The 19,393-nt window shown below is 49.0% G+C and overlaps 1 protein-coding gene across 1 annotated transcript in view; it reads right to left on the bottom strand.

The window, feature by feature from the left end:
• Nucleotides 1-12,009, bottom strand: part of KCTD21 (potassium channel tetramerization domain containing 21) — a 15,605-nt gene extending 3,596 nt beyond the window's left edge. The window contains exon 1 of the mRNA XM_006759885.1: nucleotides 11,939-12,009. The gene's annotated coding sequence lies outside the window, so the exon portion shown is untranslated. The remainder of the gene's footprint in view (nucleotides 1-11,938) is intronic.
• Nucleotides 12,010-19,393: the final 7,384 nt, after the last annotated feature.

Genomic DNA, 19,393 nt, shown 5'->3' with positions numbered 1-19,393 from the left:
GGGTGGGGGGGTTGCCCTCGTGATTGCTTCCCTGTCTAGTGGGGCACTTTGATACAGCAGAAAGGCATTAGCCATCTGGAGCAGTGGTTCTCAACCTCCCTAATGCCGCGACCCTTTAATACAGTTCCTCATGTTGTGGTGACCCCCAACCATAAAATTATTTTCGTGGCTACTTCATAACTGTAATTTTGCTACTGTTATGAATCATAATGTAAATATCTGATATGCAGGATGTATTTTCATTGTTACAAATTGAATATAATTAAAGCATAGTGATTAATCACAAAAACAAGATGTAATTATATCTGTGTTTTCCGATGGTCTTAGGTGACCCCTGTGAAAAGGTTGTTCGACCTCCAAAGGGGTCGCGACCCACAGGTTGAGAACTGCTGATCTGGAGTGTTGGAAGAGGAACAAGCTGATGATGAAGTTATAAAATCGTCAGCAGCAGCCTGAAGTAGATGGGCTGTGAGACAGTGGGGAGTTCCAACAGAGATGGGTGGGGTGAGGAAGGGACAGCTGCTGTGTGGGGAAGATGCAGCTGGGGAAGATGCTTGGTCTCGGGGCTGAGTCTGGCCAATTCTCTCCAGAAGGCTCAGGCAGGAGCCCTGGAATAGGCTACTCCCTTCCTCATTGCCTTTTCTTTCTAGGTAGTAATTTGTATATTCTAGTTTTCAGTCTCTCTTTGACTTAAGGCTCTGTGAAGTGGCTCAGCTGAGAGGCTAGGCTGTCTTTCCTGACAGTTCTGTGGGCCACAGACCACAAACCTCTGGGCATTAGTGCCAAAGACCTCAGCACTGGGGGTGGAGGAGAGAGATAACAGCCACAGACATACCTGGGGACCTTTGGGTGGGCACCCAAACTACTATTTTTCTTGCAAAAGCAACAGCACTTGTCTTCCTGTCGCCTGCCCTCCCCGCGCCTCCCCAGCTGTGTGGCTCCCAGGGAAGTGTCTAGCAGGGGTGGGCAAACTTTTTGACTCGAGGGCCACAATGGGTTCTTAAACTGGACCGGAGGGCCAGAACAAACGCATGGATGGAGTGTTTGTGTGAACTAATATAAATTCAAAGTAAACATCATTACATAAAACGGTATGGTCTTTTTTTTATTTTTAGTTTTATTCATTTCAAACGGGCTGGATCTGGACCGCGGGCCGTAGTTTGCCCACGGCTGGGCTAGCTGCACAGTCAGTAGGGGCAGAGGCTGGTTGGAAGGCAGGTCTCCTGGGGTGCTCTCTGTGGTATTCTCTCCATGCCCATGAGTCACAGAACCCAGTCCTTCAAGCCCCTATTTTCCAGTGGCAGCGCCATGTTGTCCACCATCGTAAAAGCTCAGGCCCCACTGGGAAAGGCGCAGTGACACACGGGGCAGGAACTGGCACCTCTGGGGGTGAGGAGCTTCGTGAGTGTGGCAGAGCGTTTGTGGTCACGTGGGGATGAGCTAACGTCACTGAGCTACAGCCCAGTGTTTACCCAGCTGCCTCCTGGACATCTCCACTTGAATATACCAGAGGCACCAGCAGCCTAACAGAATTCCTCTTTCCCCAAATCTGCTCTGAACTTTCTCGGCTACCCAGCTGTCTGACCCTGGGAGGCAGTCCTGACTTCTCATCCGTAAAGTTTTCCTGACTATCTCCTCAAACCCATTCCTATAGCTACTTCTAGAGCTCAGGCCTTATCCCCTCTCCCCGTACATCCTCACTTGGCTCTTTCTGCCCACCTTCCATTTTAGTCTGCAGATTGATCTTCCTGAAACACTGCTGCCAGCCCAAATGACTTTGCTTTTTCACTCTCACCTCTAACCCTGTCCCTCTCCCTACTCTATGCTCTGTCACGCTAGGCACCACAGCACACACCCTCAGAGTCACCTGCCTTGCTTTTGCTCTCCTTACACCCCTCTTCTCCACTTTCTCTGCTGTCCACCTTTAAGGCCCTGCCTATAAGTCACTGCCTCTCTGTAAGGCTGTCCCCACATCTCCAGCAGGTTAATAGCTCTTTCCTTGAGGCTTCAAGTTTCCCTGAACAGCCCTCTACAGCAATGTCCACCATTCCATCATGTTATGCTCTGCTTTGCACATGGCCCTCCTTCCTGGCTTTTTCAAGATGCAGATCACTTGACATCCATATGTGAACAAAGGACCTTAACCCATACTTGCACCACACACAAACAACTCAAAATGGATAAGGAACCTAGGTGTAAAATCATCTTAAAACTATGAAACTCATAGGAGAAAAATCTTTGTGATCTTTGGGTTAGGCAAAGATTTCTTAAATAGGACCCAAAGGTACAAACCATAAAAAAACTGGCAAATTGGACTTTCTCCAAATGAAAACCTCTTCAAAAGACACTGTTAAGAAAGTGAAAATAAGACAAAGACTGGGAAAAAATACTTGCAAAATACTTATCTGATAAAGGATTGTTAACCGGAATATAAAAAGAACTCTCAAAACTCAATAAGAAGAAAACAGACAACCCAACTTAAAAATTGTGTAAAAAATAAAGTTGAACAAACACTTCAACAAAGAAGGTACACAGATGATAAATACATGAAAAGATGCTCAACTTCATTGGTCATTAGGGACATGAAGATTAAAACCACAATAAGATACTGCTACATAACTATTAAAATGGCTCAAGTAAAAAATCTGACGATGCCTAATGCTGATGAATACACAGAGCAACAGAATCCCCAAGACATTACTGGTGAGAATGCAAAATGGCACAACTGCTGTGGGAAATAGTTTGGCATAGAGCTCTCATAATCCCACTCATAGTTATTTATCCCAAAGAAATGAAAACCTATGTCTATGTAAAAACCTGTATATGAATGAGTAAAGCAATTTTATTCATATTTGCCCAACCTGGAAACAACTAAAATGTAAATGGATAAACAAATTGTGAGATATCCATACAAGAGAATATGACTCAGCAATATAAAGGAACTAGCTACAACACCTACCACAACATAGAAAAATCTCAAAAGCATTATGCCAAGTGAAAAAAGCCAGCCGCAAAAGGTTACACGGTGTGTGATTCTATTTATATAATATCCTGGGAAAGGCAACACCATAGAGATAGAAGTCAGATAAGTGACTTCTAGGGGCTGGGTTGGGGAGAAGAGTGGCTACATAAAGGCAGTTCCCAAATTCAAGCAAAGAAGGTGGGATTCACATCCAAAGCTCTGTCTCCCCAAAAGTAAGCTTAGTCATTGTTTATGTACACTATTTGGTTAATTATATGTTGATCTCTCCTTTGCAGTTAGCTAAACTTATCCTGTTGGGTTAGGGTCAAGCTCCTCTAGTTACAACTGCATCTGCAAATTACTGTGATACATTTTGACATTGAGCAAGAATAGCATTTAGTAAGAACTGCCCCGACCTTCATGCCCTTGTCCTATCTGACAAGCATGAGGGAATATTTCGGAGTGATGGAAATAATCTATTGTCTTGATATGTGGCCAAATGATTTTATAAAGATTTTAAAGATTAGTATAACTGTATACCTAAAAAGGGTAAATTTTAAAAAAAATATATTTTATTGATTTTTTACAGAGAGGAAGGGAGAGAGATAGAGAGTCAGAAACATCGATGAGAGAGAAACATCGATCAGCTGCCTCCTGCACATCCCCCACCGGGGATGTGCCCGCAACCCAGGTACATGCCCTTGACCGGAATCGAACCTGGGACCCTTCAGTCCGCAGGCCGACGCCCTATCCACAGAGCCAAACTGGTTAGGGCTAAAAAGGGTAAATTTTACCAAATATAAATGATGCCTTAATAAACTTGAAAAAAATCAAGATTGTGTCATGAAATCCATACAGTGGATTATGACCATTATATATGTATATTGTGAAACTTTTGTTTTAGTTGTGTGTGTGTGAACTAGATTGTGACATAAAGTACATCTGCATCCTTTGGGTTGTGATAAAAATTGTTTTTGAAAACCACTGTCTAGTTCAGCGGTCGCCAACCTGTGGTCCGTGAGGTCCGAAAGGTTGGCAACCGCTGGTCTAGTTTGTGATCTCCTTGAGAGCAATGCCACATCTTATATTCCCTACCTAGCACACAGTAGGTGCTGTGTAGCATTATGGAGGGGAGGAGGATGCAGCAGGGAGGTCCTGAGAGGGGAGAAATGAAAATTTACTGAGGGTTTTACTACATCCAAGGCCTTTACACTTATCGGTCCTTTTAAATATATTTTTATTGATTTCAGAGAGGGAGAGGGAGATAGAAACATCAATGAGAATCATTGATCAGCTGCCTCCTGCACGCCCCTTATTGGGGATCGAGCCCGCAACCTGGGCATGTGCATGACCTCCTGGATCATATGTTGACACTCAACCACTGAGCCACACCGGCCAGACGTATAAGCCCTTTTAATTATTACAGCAGTCCTACAATGTAAGCATCATTCTCCTTGTTGGCAGATAGGAAACTGAGACTCCGAAAGACTGGTGACTTGCTAAGGAACACAAACAATTCTCTTCCCCCTGTACAGGCCACTAAGAGTGGTAATAGCAAAAAGGAAGCTATCATAGCTTTAACCAGTTTGAAAGTCCCTGCATTTTTAAAATACTGCTCTGCAGCCCTGGCTGGTGTGGCTCAGTTGGTGGGAGTGTTGTCCCATATACTGAAGGGTCATGGGTTCAATTTCCGGTTGGGGTACATGCCTCGGTTGCAGATTCAATCCCTGGCGCTGGCCGGGGTGCGTGTGGGAGGCAACAGATCAATGTTTCCTCTCTCACATCTCTCTCTCTTCCCCTTCCCCCTCTAAAAATCATTAAAAATGTCATTGGGTTCGAGTCCCACCTGGGGTGCCAAAAAAAAAATGCCATTGGGTGAGGATTAAATACACAAAAATAAATGCTCCTCTGCAGCTTGCTTGGCAAGACAATAGTCACCACTTGCTGAATATACACCTCCTGTTTTTATAATGTGAGGGGCCTCACATAACACTTCGTAGCATTTTATTTTTAATAAAATATATATATATAAATTTACAGAGCATTATAATACTGTGCTTAATGCTTTATATCCTTTCCCTCACTTGATGTCTCCACAAGCATCCTGTGAGACAGATACTATCACTTCCATTTTACAGATGAGGAAACTGAGACTCAGAAAGGTTCAGTCAATGGAGGAACTGGCATCTGAATCCAGGTCAGTGTGAGTCCAACACCTCTGGTCAGTTCTCCATCCCACCACGGGTCCCAGTGTGAGTGAGAGTGCACACTCCCTTATTCTGTCTAGGCCAGACTGGGGTAGGGTCCTTTGACAGCTAGTCCACTGCCAACCTGGGCTCTGCCCACTTGCATCTTGAGGACATGGGGATGGGATCCCAGGATGGCCCAGAGCCCCTCCATAGCTGACATAGGGCAAGTCCACTGAGATTCTAGACCAGGGGTGGGCAAACTTTTTGACTCGAGGGCCACAATGGGTTCTTAAACTGGACCGGAGGGCCAGAACAAAAGCATGGATGGAGTGTTTGTGTGAACTAATATAAATTCAAAGTAAACATCATTCCATAAAAGGGTATGGTCTTTTTTTTTCAATAGTTTTATTCATTTCAAACAGGCCGGATCCGGCCCACGGGCCGTAGTTTGTCCACGGCTGTTCTAGACCCTTCTATTGCAAAGGCATCTCATGATGTGTAATGACAAAGGAGCAAAACATGAAAAGCCAGGTTTTTAAAAGCCAGATTAGAAAAGATGTCTGCAAATGCAAACTGAACCAGGTAAAGAAATCCCACCACTGTGTCTGAATGAATAGTTTTCTTAAGCAGGAGACTTTCCAAATGTACCTCTCAACTTGAAAAGAACCAAGAAAAAGATCAGCCCCAGCCCCTCTCTGAGAAGACCACTGGTGTTAAACCAGGAAATCATACCATGCTGATCATCAGACCATCTGACCTGGCCAGAAAGGCCAGGCGGCCTGGGAACTTGGAGTTGAGGCTGGAATTCTTGCCTTCCTGAGAGGGTCTGTGGTCCAAACAAGAGGGGGCTTAAGGCCCAGCCTGGCACCACATGAGGGCAATTCCAGTCTAGGGCCTAAAAATCACCTGGTTGCAACCTCTAATTGTGACACAGAAAATGAAATTCTTTAAGAGGAGATGTCCTATAAGGAAGGGCAGCCAAGACATTGCTCTAGAGGCCTATCATCAAAGAGAGTCAGCATTTTCTGAGCACCGAGGTCCCAGGCTAAGTGAGACATTTCTCTTATTTCATTAAAACTATGTCCCAGGCCCGGGCCAGTTGCTCAGTGGTTAGAGGGTTGGCCTGCAGACAGAAGGGTCTTGGGTCTGATTCCAGTCAAGGGCACATAACTCGGTTGCACGCTCAATCCCCTGGTCGGGGTGCATGTGGGAACCAGTCAGCGTGTCTCTCTCACATCGATGTTTCTGTCTGTCTTTCCCCCTCCTTTCCACTCTAAAAATCAATGAAAAAAAATATCCTCACATGAGGAAAATAAATAAATAAATATCTATGGTCCCCACAGGCCTCATGAGGGACACAGCTTATGTTTGGGGATACTTATCATATACCATACCTGCATTAGACGCATTGTACATATGAACTCAAACCCCAAATGTGGCGAGTTTTACCTGGGTTTTACAAATGGGAGCCTGAAGCTCAGAGAAGTAACTTGCCCAGAGGGATAGAGCCTGGATTCAAGCCTGGGTCTGACTGCAAAGTCTGTGCTCTGAATGACAATACACTCCTCTTTGGGCATTCAGCAGCCAAGGCCCTTGAAGTCTGTCACTTGTCCCCTTCCTACCTCTTACCTGGTGGTCTCAAATGGATTCTGACCTACATAAAGACCAGGGCAAAGAGAACATTAAAATACCACGCGGATGCTGTGTGGCAGGTCCTATTGTCATCCCATTTTTCCGGATTATAAAACTGGAGCAGAGTAGTGAAGACAGCTGCTTAAGATCACACAGCTAGAGGCAGCAGAGCTAGAATTCCAAGTGAGGTCTTTAAGCCTGTGCTCCCTCAAGTAACACAGGCTATGACATTTTATTAAGAAAGCTATTTAAACAGAGATCTGTAATTCTTCTGAGAGTTGTTCTTCTAAAATTACTTAGAGCCGCTACGCTATCCTAATCCAAATACCATTAGTATTTTTTTTAAAAAAGGTTTAAAAAGGATTAAAATCTCAGTTTGGAAAAGCTGATGAATGATAACCTGAAAGAATATTTGAAAAAGAGTAGTTACATTAGTATAATACATTAAGTTGGATCATAAACCAATGCAAAAGAGAAGGAATTTTGTAGTACGTGTTGAAAAGACTGGTTAGCAATTAAAAAAAAAATCCTTACATCAACTCTGGGACCCTGCAGGACAGGTCACGTTATCTCTATTTCACAAACTCAGAGAGGCTGAATCCCTGGCCTGGTGTTCTGTGCATTCTTGACCTCTGAGTCATGGCCTCTGGAAGGATCTGGGTTTGGACATTGCTCAGAGGACCAGTCCTTTGGCGCAGCCTGGGGTGTGTCTTCTCTAATTTGGGTTTTGAGCTAGGGACTGAACCCAGCCACAGAGTTCCTAGCCAATGGCTTATACACCCATGGAATCCTGAAAATGGCATGAACTCTTTTTGTACAATTTCTTACAATACTGCTCACTGAGCTTCCATAATGAAATTATTTTCCGTGCAATCTACTTTTTGAAAAAAAAATATTTTATTTATTTCAAAGAGGAAGGGAGAGGGAGAGAGAGAGAGGAACATTAATGATGAGGGAGAATCATTGATTGGCTGCCTCCTGCATGCCCCCAACTGGGGATCAAGCCTGCAACCTGAGCATGTGCCCTTGACCAGAATCGAACCTGGGACCCTTCACTTCGCAGGCCGATGCTATCCACTGAGCCAAACTGGCTAGGGCTGCAATCTACTCATTTTACATAGTGAGGACCAGTAGTTGTGACTACAATGAATCTATTAAGTAATGATTTTCCATCCACCAATCCATCCATCCTTTCTTAGCTATGCTCAAAGAGCCTAGAAATGATACCCCCAGTAATAATGAGTACAAGTGACCCTAGATCTTGGTTTCTAAATGTTATTTCCTACAAAAAACAATGATTTCAGGACTTAGACAGGAAAAGTTTAAGGTAAGCCTGGAACATCTCTTGCCAGATAGCAAAGAAGCAATCAAAGATTAATGTGGTCACATCAAAAGAACACAGGAGAGGCAGTGACTGATGTTGGCCTGCATCTTCCAGGTGGCCCCAGATATAGTGTACCCAGTAGGCAGCTTCAGACCATTTCAAAGTACCACTACCCAACGACCTCCACAAGTGACACACTCAAGGGGCAGGGTCAGTGAGCACCAGAGCGCCAATGAAGTAAGGCCTGTTCTGTGGCTGATCGATCCTCCCTGGTGGTTGGTGGTCACAGCCAGTCCTTGCAGCTGATTGGCCTGGGGGTAAATACCTTCCACTGACATGCCAACAGAAATCAAGGCTCAACTACAATAGGAGGGTGTACACAGATCACATAGGAGGAGGGGGCACACCTTGAGTTTCCAGTAGGATGATTGGGGAGGTTGTGCCAATGGGCCCTACAGAACACCTGCTACATCAGGCCACTGTACCAAGCCTAGGAGATGTAGCAGCTCTACCTAATACATAGAAATACACATGTGGGCTGCCAAAATGAGGAGACAAAGAAACATGTCCCAAATGAAAGAATGGAACAAAACTCCAAAAAAAGAGAACTAAACGAAATGGAGACAAGCAATCTACTAGCTGCAGAGTTCAAAACACTGGTTATAAGGATGCTTAATGAACTAAGGACCAATTAACTGCCCATAGAAACCACAGCACTAGGCCTGCCTGCCTCTGCTGGGATCCAAGTTGTCCAGGCCTTGTTTCCCCTGCCTCCTGAACCCAGAGTGTCTGCTACTACAGGAGAAAAGAAACTCCTGTCATGGCTCACGGACAGTGTTCACAAACGGGGGCCACTTGTGGGCCTCGTGAATGTTGTGGATAGGCAGAAAGAACTGGGGGGGCTTTAGAGTTGGGGGAAGGAAAGTGCATGGACTTTGACATCACCTGGGCCTGCGCTGGAATCAGGCTCTGCCACTTAACTAGCTGTGTGGGCCTGGGCCAGTGATGGCGAACCTTTTGAGCTCGGCGTGTCAGCATTTTGGAAAACCCTAACTTAACTCTGGTGCCGTGTCACATATAGAAATTTTTTGATATTTGCAACCATAGTAAAACAAAGACTTATATTTTTGATATTTATTTTATATATTTAAATGCCATTTAACAAAGAAAAATCAACCAAAAAAATGAGTGTCATAGGTCTGCCATCACTGGCCCTAGGCCCTAGGCCAATTCCTGGGTAGATGATGCCACCACCATCGTAAAAATAGCAGCAGTTATTAATAATGACGGCTGACATTCATTGAGCAGTTACTACTTGCTAAGCACTTTATGCATGCTGATCGCAGATGAAGTAGATACAGGTACACCTCATTTTATTGCGCTTCACAGGTGTTTGTGTGTTTTACAAATAGAAGGCAAGACCCTCCAGGTGCAAAAAGATTATAGCTTGTGTTATTGCAATACTCGCTTTATTGCGGTGGTCTGGAACAGAACCTGCAACATCTCCAACGGATGCCTGCACTGTTATTTTCCCTGCTTTCATGCCAGGCCCTCTCCTATCTCTGCAATTTGGCAGCTGCCCGGAGCCGGTCCATCCTTGCTGCTTGACACAGTTACTGCAGGAAAGAAACATCTGCACAGCATATGTTTCAAGGGACCTGGCGTATATAGCATACTGTTCTTAATATGTTTGCTCCCCTTAGCGCTGTGTTTTTTTTTGGCTGGAGAACCTGGTGAGAGAACCGAACCAGAACTTGGCTAGAGATCCTAACCAGAACTTTGCTGGAGATCCTAGCTAGGCTGCTGATCAACTGAACGCTGTCTCTGTGTCATTCCTTCTTTGCCAACTCCGTCCACACCTTTGGGGACCCCTGGACCTGCTGGGGTTGGGCCCCAGCAGGCAGCTGCTATCCCCTCTGCTCGCTGAGCCTGAGGCAAATCCCATTCATCTGCCAGGCTCCTCAGGAGGAAGTCATTCCTTCCTTCTCTGCATTTCCAGAGAGTATCATTCTCACCCCTTGCCAACGCCCACTCTACTTAAGTAGATGGGTGCCTGCTACCCTGCTGGATCCCCCCTCTCTGTACCCCTAGAAGCAGGCTAGTAGAGGAAGGGCAAGAAATGTCTTCAGGTTTAGTCAGATCCATTTTCCTCACCCCAGATTGACAGTCATCTACCAATAGGGAGGTTTATCACCCTCTCTGGAATTTTAAAAACTTTTTATTTTGAAAACACTCTCTTGAATTTTCAATTTGGAATCCAAAGCCCAGGTGACCACCTAGAAGTAAATGCAAAAACTCCCACTGTGCAGGAGATGGAGAGAACAGGGTTGGTAAATTTCAAGGATGAAAATGCTCAGAGGAGTAATGTGTCTCCCAGGACACCAATGAGACTCCCGACCTTACTCAGCCCACCAGGATAAAGACTGGCTCCCAGCCCGGGGGCTGCCATTCACTCTCTCCCTGGCCTCCCTACACCCAACACCTGCAGTTTTAGCTCTCTTTTGCCCAGCTCATATCTCTAAGAAGCGCTCAGGCTGCTCCATTCTCCCCACAATCCACACTGTTCGAGGAAAAGTTATGACCTAAACTCAGGTGACACACATAGACCCAAGGGAGTGAGCTGCCCAGTAGCCCAGGAGATAGGGAAAGGTGGGCTCCAGCAGGAAGGCCACCTGCCCTGGCAACCTGACTTATTTGCCCAGCAAAGTATTCTCTCACCTGTTACAAGCTCCCAACCACCACCACCACCGTCCCCCATCCTGTCCCAGCATTTTCCTTCATCCTCTCAGCACACTCAGGCTTCATTTTGTGATTTTCTTCAGGCACAAGCACTCCATTTCAACCACTCTCTTCCTTGTGATAGGTTGTCCTGCTCTTAACAATTATAATTTATAAACAAGGGCGTTTAAGCCCATATCCTATTTCATCCTCACAATAGCATAGGAGGAGGGTTGCCGTACAGGCTGGCATTCAGAAGGGTGGAGGAAGCTGGTCCTGTCACACAACCTGCAAAAGGCAGGTCGTGAAACTTTTTTTTTTTTTCTTCCCTACCACCCACTCCAGACTAAACCTCTGTCTCCCTAGAGGGCAGGTAAAAAAGCAGGGTCTTTGGATAAGGAGTCCTGGGTGGTTTTGGGCAAGTCACTTCATTTCTCTGAGCCTCATGTTCCTCCTGTAAATGGATATGGTGACGCCTTTACAGGGGGTGAGAGTTGAATAAGACCATGTATGTGACACACGGAGTTCAAGGGTTGGGCTCTTTATTTCTAGTCACACGGAAAGGAAGGCGTTCTGCATCCACAGGTATTTGCCCACGTGGGCACTCACCCCCTTGCCCAAACTATAGCCTGTGACACTGGGCGTCCCAAGGCTGGGAGGCGTGCATCTTTGTCTCCGCCCCTTCCTCCCCAAGGCTTTTCGGCCCCTTTCACCCAATCCAACCCAGGTTTGCTTCATAGGCATTCTCAGCGCGCACTCCCCAGCCCTGGATTCCCCCTTTCCCACTTCACGCGTGTTCACGTCTCACCTAGAGGCTCCGCCTCTCCTCGCTCCACCTACCAAAGACTCCTCCCAACAGGCTCGATCCTCATTACCGCGGCTTTTCCTGCAATCGCCGTCCACTCCGGCGCCTTCCATCAGCTCCGCCCCCTCTCCTCGATAAGCGCCCCCGCCCCTGCAGCCACAGGAGTGACCATCCCCATCGCATAGCTGAGCATGGCGAGGCTAAGCTGGGCTAGATGATTTCCGATGGTGGGACAGGTGCTCGGGGGGACCCGCGCCCCCTCACCGGCTAGCCCTGAGCCCCGCGTCCCCCAGTCGCGCCGCACCCACCTCCTGCCCTCGCTCTGCAGCCTCCCCTCCGCGGGCGGCCAGCGCAGCTTTGCGAGAGGGGCGGAGGCCTGGAGCCCAGCCCAGGGGCGTGGCAGCCGGAGGCCGCGCGCGGCGCTCCCGGACTTGTAGTTCTTTCTGGGCTCTTTGTGGTTGGGTGCGCCGAGCGCAAACTACATCTCCCAGGAGGCATTGCAGTGAGCTGTCCAGCTCCCCGCCCCGCCCCTGCTAGCGCTCAGGCCGGCTGGCCTTAAAGGGGACGCGGCCTGAGCGGCGGTTCGCGGGGTGGCCCCCGTTCGGGCTCCGCCCTGTCACCCGCACCTCGCCCCTCCCCCCGCATCGTCTGGCAGCCCCGCAGCCCCGCGGCTGCGCCTCTGAGTCGGGCTTCCCGGACAGAGGCTTGTGCAGAGAGGGGCGGGGAGGTGGAGGCAGCGTCCCTCTATCAGGGACCTGGCGGAGGGCGTCGTCCCTTCGGGGGAAGCAGAGGACCCGCCCTGACCTAGCCTGGCCCAGCCGAGCGCGGCCCCGCCAGAGCGCCGCCCAGGAGCCTGGTCTGAGGCAGGTCCACTGGGGTCACTGAGGTAAGGGGGCTGGGGCCAGGTGTGCGGATTCGGGGGAGGGAGAGTCAGCACCCTGACAGTTCGGGAGCGTAGGGCTCCGAGGGGCCGATGTTGGGAGGCAGGAGGACTGGGTGCATCCTGGCCTCGCTGTGTGACCTTGGGTGAATACCTACCCCTCTCTGGGCCTCAGCCTCCTTCATCAATTGTGTGTGGAGGTGATGCAGCCCTGCCCCACTCGGGGCTGAGGGCACCATCGCCCAGGACCATGGAGCTTGCCGGCCTTTCGTGGGTCCGCAGCTCCAGCCTGGGTTGGGAGCAGGTGCACTGGTGTAATTGAAGGGAGGGGTTGGGCCCAGCCACGGCAAACAGGGTGGTGGGGTGGTGGTGGTGGTGGGGGGGAACGGAGGAAGTGTCGAGAGTCCGCCTCAGGGCTTCTGCTATTCTCAGCATCCCGCCCCGGGGTACCCCTCTATTAGAGCCCAGCGAACAGACGACCCTGATGTGTCAGCCTGGTCTACTCCCTTCCAGAAAACCTGGGGATGGGGACAGGCCATCAGAGTATGCGAGGGGTGGCCCCAGTGGAGGTGGGTGAGTGTGGTGGGTTCCTGAAAAGGGGATGTATGCTTCCCCCTCTTCCCTTCTCCCCCTCCCCCTCATACCCCTTTAGTAAAAGAGCATTTGCTTTTTTACCAGTAAAACCTCTTTTCACCTTTTCCCCCAGGAGATGGTTTGGTGGCCCAGATGAGGGTCTCCTGCCTTGGATAGAAGTTGTTTAAAAATACAGAGAGGGATTCTGCTGCCCAGGGAGGAAGGGGGTGGTAGGGTTGGAAGGAGTGTGTGTGTGTGTGTGTGTGTGTGTGTGTGTGTGTGTTGGGGCGGGGAGGCCTGGGGGAGAGACATCCAGGTGCCCACCAGGGAGTCAAAGGAGGTAAAATGAGTATGAGGGTCAGAGAGAAAGGAAATGGGTTACTCAACTCTTAGGTGCTGAGCTGGGGTTTGGAGGGGCAGGGAGAGGGTGAGACCTTCTTGAAGCTCCCTCCCCTGTCTCATGAGATTCAGTGAGTTTTTGACTTGAGGGATAGCCAGGAATAGGTATATTTTTTTCTTTTTCTTTAGCTTTGGTTGTTTGAGTCATTTCTAGAATGTTTAGAGCCCCACTTAGACCCATCCAGTGCCTTCTGTAGGGGTGTTCTTGGCTGGTATTTAAGGTTTCAGAGTTATAGAAATACAAGACCAGACCTGGACAGATGCGGGGGCAGTGACTGGACCAAGGGTTAGGCCAGCCCCTAGAAGGTGCTTTTCTGGTCATATCTTTAGTTTTAGCTCATCTTGGTGTCACATGTCTCTCATTGGTCACTTGGCATTCTTTCCTCTGTGCCTGGTCCTGTGCTGGGCACTGGGTACAGACAAGGGGGATTGGACCTATTTCCTACCAATGGAAATTCCAGTCTGGGTCGGGGAGAGAGACACAGAATCCAGTGACACTGCTGAGGGACAAGAGAAGTGAAGAGGGCCTTGGGAAACCAGAGCTCAAAGACTTGAATGGCAGGGGGACTAGGAAAGGCTTCCCAGGGGAGGGGGCACATGACCTGGGCATGGGAGGATAAGTCAACATTTGCCAGGAGAGAAGAGGGATAGCCCTTTTTCTGCAGAGAGGGTATCCCCCAAAGGTAGCCAGCAGGGAAAGCCCACTGCCCAAATTCCTGTAGATTCACCACTGAACAGCCTTTGCCAAGTTAATTTCCACCCCTGCCCCACATCAGCTGAGTGTCGCAGAAAGGGCTGGAATGTCAGGCTCAGGAGTTAGGGCCTTGAAGGCACTGGGAGCCTTGAGAGTTCTGAGCAGGGGTGTGACAGCTTGCCATCTAATGAGGTGAATCCGACCATGTCGGTAGGGTGGATGGAACAGATCAGGGAGGGATGAGGAAGCCTGAGTTGGGGCCCAGGGCATGGGGGCAGGGCAGGATATTGTACACACACACACACAGTGCTTTGGGGATGATGGAGATGAGTCAGGCTCCACCATGTAGGAACAGAGACCAGTCAATACTCAACAGAAATGCAGTGGGTCATCGAGAGGGACAGATAAAGGGATCTGGTCTTCCAGGGGAGGGATTGTGGTTTTCCTCTGTGCTTACTATGTGGCCTGGAGAGGGTTGGGTATTGCTGGGACTCTCAGGCTGTCCTGCCAGCAGTGAGAGGTAGAAGCCAAGGGCTTGGGTAGGAGCAGCGGCATTGGCTGGGAAAGGCTAAGGGGCAGGAAGGTGGTCATCTCCCATTTGGGGATCAGAGGCTGAGAGAGGTGAAAGAGCAGCAACCACAGGGGCCACGGTGGAGGGTAGTGGCTGGGCCAGACTAGAAGCCTCGACTCTTCTCCTCCAGGACACATGCCTCTATTGGAGGACAGATCGAGGGAGGGAAGGAGGAAGTTGGTTGGGAGCATGTTGCACTAGTCCAGGCAAGAAGTAGAGAGGAGCTAATCTTGAGTTGGGCTGGGGCTCGGGGAGAGACCGGAAACCAAAACTGGCAGTGAGGACTAATGGATGAAATGCCTTGTAGAATCGGTGAGATCTGGAGTGTCGCCTTGTCTCCTTCCCTGACAGTGTGGCCCAGGAGAGACTTATGATGCATGCCAAGTAATTCAGGCACAGGCATACATGTTTTATTACACGTTGCTTTATTGCACTTCATAGATGTTGTGTATTTTACAAATTGAAGGCAAGACCCTCCACCAGCAAAAATATTGCAGCTTGCTTTATTGTGACACTGGCTTTACTGCGGTGGTCTGGAACAGGTGGCCCAGGAGGAGACTCATGACTGCCCCAGCCTTCATCTTTTACACCTGGACCCAGCCCCGCAGTGGTAGGTGGAATGGTCCCTATTTTCCAGGTGAGAAGGCTGAGGGGCCTGACCGGGACTTGCCCAAGGTCACCTGGTGATTCTGAAGCAGAGAACTTGGGTCTCGTGATTCTAATGCAGGCTCTTCTGAGGGCGGTCCCAGCTGCCGTTTGCCGCTGTTCGGCGTGGGGCCGCTGTCTCTTGGATCAGAGCCAGAGTCCACAGGCCATCTCCCGGGCCAGCGCCTAGAGGAGTAATCCCACCTCCCCGAGGCCGTCTGCTTCTTCCTCTGCCAGGGAAGCCGAGTACAGATCTAATCTCACCTGCTGAGATTGTGTTCCTCTGGCCGGGTGATCCTTGTCTTCCCCGTTCATGCGACAGGGATAGCAAGCCTTGTCCTGCTCCTTTCTGTGGCCCGTGATGGGGTCAGATGAGGTCCAAACCCTAGAACCTTTTGCATGAATGCATTGAAGACATTAGTGAGTGGGTTTGTTGGTGACCATAGTGGCAGCTGACTTCTGGCTGCTTGCATGGCAGTAGGAGAAGGTAGGCAGGCTTGCCTGGAGTGGCTAGGCCATGGACTATACTGTGACTGCAGGGCTGGCCTTGGAGATCAGAGCGCTCACAGAATGGCCCCACTGACTGAACTCTCAGCTGCCAGGCACAAACCACCTTATGCGGTAGGTATCAGGTAGAACCATGCGAAATTGCCAACATCTGATCCTTCACTTTCATGTGGTTCAACCTGATATCATTCACCCCCATTTTATAGAAGAGAAAAGGGGCTCATGATGGGATTTGCTCAAGGTCACACAATGAGTTGCAGGACTAGAATAAGATTTGCTCAAGGTCACACTGAAATGCAGAACTCATCATTCCTAGTCTGACTGTCCACTTCTAGAGCCTTCCCTCACCCCAGAACTCTGCCTGCCCCATGTCCTCTTCCTCCACACATAATGTCAATAGTTGATCGATTGAGGTTTCTCCTTGGCTGCCTGAATACAGACCTACCTTGGAGATATTGCAGGTTCTGTCCCAGACCACCCCAATTAAGCCAGTATCGCAATAAAGCAAGTTGTAATATTTTTGTGGTAGAGGGTCTAGCCTTCAATTTGTAAAATACAAAACATCTGTGAAGTGCCATGAAGCAAAGTGCAGTAAAATGGGTATGCCTGTACCTGAATTATCTGGCATCCTGGGTTGAAAGTATATTACATACTAAATTCACTAGCCTGGAGGGCAGGGTTAGGGGCTTAGGGGGATGGTCTTTAAAGGAGGTTGGTCACAGCCACTGCCTAGAAAATAGAGGCCCAGGGTTGAAGGGAGACCAGTTTTTAAAGATGCTTTCAAAGGCCTTTTGAGATTGCGCCTTGCCTTGGCACTCTTTGCCAACACCTCTGCCTCTACCATCAGACCGGACCTAAGGGCAATGACTTTGCTTCTAAAGTGAAGGGGACTGACATTTTCTGAGCACTTCCTTGTGCCTAGCAGCACCGTAAGGCCTTTATACTTGTCTTCACGACAACCCTGCCGGTGCAGACAGGCTCAGAGAGCATACGTAACCCGAATGGTAAGCGGAATGCATCCAGGATGACTCTGAGGCAGCCAGGGCAGTGTTGGGGAACCACTGATCTGTACCTAGGCTATACCCACAATCATCTCTTCAGAGGCACTCAGACTGCAGTGACTGGCATGGGAGTGCCAGCCACTGAGAATTAAGCCCCAGTCGCTTCCCTGTGGAGTTCATAGTCTGTTGAGAGAGACAGAGAGCTAAATAAACGGGCCCATTGCATTGTAATACACACAGAAATGGAAGTTTGGTCTTGGCCAAGAACTAGGACAGAGAAGAGAGTGTCTCCACAGGGTCTGGCACATAGTCAGAGTTCCACAGTATCTGTGGCTCTGAAGTTTCCTTCACCTCCTCTAGGAAATTTCCGTCTTCGCACCACCTCTCCGTCTGAAGGATAGAGTGGTTTTTACTGAGCCCATAAGTTTAGTGAAACACCTACTGTGTGCTGAGCCTTATATCAGCTCCTGCCTAGAGTGGGATTATACAAGGAAGCACAGAAACGGCCCTGCCTTCTCGAAGCTGAAAGTTGGATGTTCTGAGAGCAAACGGTACCCATGTGAACCAGTTTGAAAATCAGGAGTCAAAGTGGGGCAGTGGGATGAAGGCGTCCAGGGAATAGCCCACATGGATGGGAAGGGCAGAGGAAAGGCTATTATGGCTCAGGAATAAGGTGGCAGTAACCCACGCTGTCTTCCACATTTGCTCACTCAACAAATGCCTCCTGTGTGCCAGGCACTGGGCTAGGTGCTGGGGATACCATGGTGAACGAACCCTGCCCTGCGTCCTGCCCTCAGGAATCTACAGGCACACCTTCAAGATGTCCTGGGTTTATTTTCAGACCATTGCAATAAAGCAAGTCATATTCTTTTTGCTAGTGGAGGGTCTTGCCTTCAATTTATAAAAAACACAAGTGCAATAAAGTGAAGCAGCCTCCTTCAATTTGTAAAAAAACAACATCTGTGAAGCATACTCCTCCACGATAGCACATAGTATAGCGGAGGAGGCTGACTCCATTCAAGTAAGCAACGTAAGTGCTATAAAGGAGGATGGGAGCTCTGAAATGAACAGTGGGAAGGCCAGGCCGGGCTTCCTCAAGGAAGTGAGTTTGAGCTGAGGGTGAGCCAAGCAAGGAGGGGAGGGAAGCGCACAGTAACCCAAGGGAGGAGCTAGTGTGGACCGAGGCTAGGGAGGCAGGGAGGACGCTGAGTGTGCAGTCCTAGAGTTCAGAGACTAGACTTTGTTTCACTGGAGGGATTTGGACCCATACACCCCAGCACTATATAGTATGTGATCCCAGCTGTCACGGCGAAGAGGCCACAGGTGGAATGGAGGGTGAGCGATGAATTCACGCTTGGAGGTCCAGAGCTATTCTCATTGAAGACAGGGTGTTCGAGGTGGGCTGTGAAGGAAAACAGAAATTTGGTTGGTTGTGTGAGTGTGTGGTGGTAGTGGAGACCTTGGGGAATAGGATGTTTGAGGCAAAACGCACAGCAAACACAGAAGTGGAATCTTTCAAAGGTGCAGAGAAAGAGCAAGAAGTTGATTGGGGACAAAGTGAAGTGTGCAGGGGATCTCGGGAAGCCTTGTTGGCCCGCCCACCACGGAGGTGTAATGGATGCGTCTGCGCTCCATCTCATCTCTTCCCACAGGACATGACTGGCCAAGATCCTAACCGGCGGCTTCTAGATCTAGCTCCTACTTGCCCCAGTAGTGCAGTGGTTCTCAACCTGTGGGTCGCGACCCCTTTGGCGGTCGATCGACCCTTTCACAGGGGTCGCCTAAGACCATCCTGCATATCAGATATTTACATTACGATTCATAACAGTAGCAACATTACAGTTATGATGTAGCAACGAAAATAATTTTATGGTTGGGTCACAACATGAGGAACTGTATTTAACCCCTTCCCCGGCAGAAACGTGTATACTCGTTTTCACAAAATGTTCTTTTTCAGTCGTCGACGAGTATACTAAGAAAATATGGTAAAAAAATATGGTTTATAGGAAGACGAGTTACAAACTGTTTTCATAACCAGCATCAAAAATACTATATAGAACCAAAATAAAAAAATTAGTCTGAAAAAGAAACGTTTTTAACAAAAAAATTGTTGGGGAAGGGGTTAAAGGGCCAGAAGGTTGAGAACCACTGCCATAGCGGACGAGGTCGCTAGGGAGGCCTGGGCGAGAAAGGCAAAGGGGTGGGGAGAAGGGGAGGGCTCAGGTGTTACCTTTGCGAGATAAAAGATGCTCATCAGCAATGACGGCAACTCACTGGGGCTCATTATGTGCCAGGGTTGTGCTTTCCTTCACCAAGACACCCTCCAGTCCGGCAGTGTGACCTGCTCCCTGTCCCCCGCAGCGCGGCCGCCATGGACAAGATCCTTGAGGCCGTGGTGATGTCCTCGTACCCGGCCAGCGTGAAACAAGGGCTGGTGCGGCGCGTGTTGGAAGCGGCGCGGCAGCCCCTGGATCGCGAGCAGTGCCTGGCGCT

The sequence above is a fragment of the Myotis davidii genome, unplaced genomic scaffold (genome assembly GCF_000327345.1).
Source record: "Myotis davidii unplaced genomic scaffold, ASM32734v1 scaffold916, whole genome shotgun sequence".
NCBI lineage: Eukaryota > Metazoa > Chordata > Mammalia > Chiroptera > Vespertilionidae > Myotis > Myotis davidii.
Note: the sequence above shows the minus strand (reverse complement) of the source record. Positions and strands in the feature narration are given on the sequence as shown.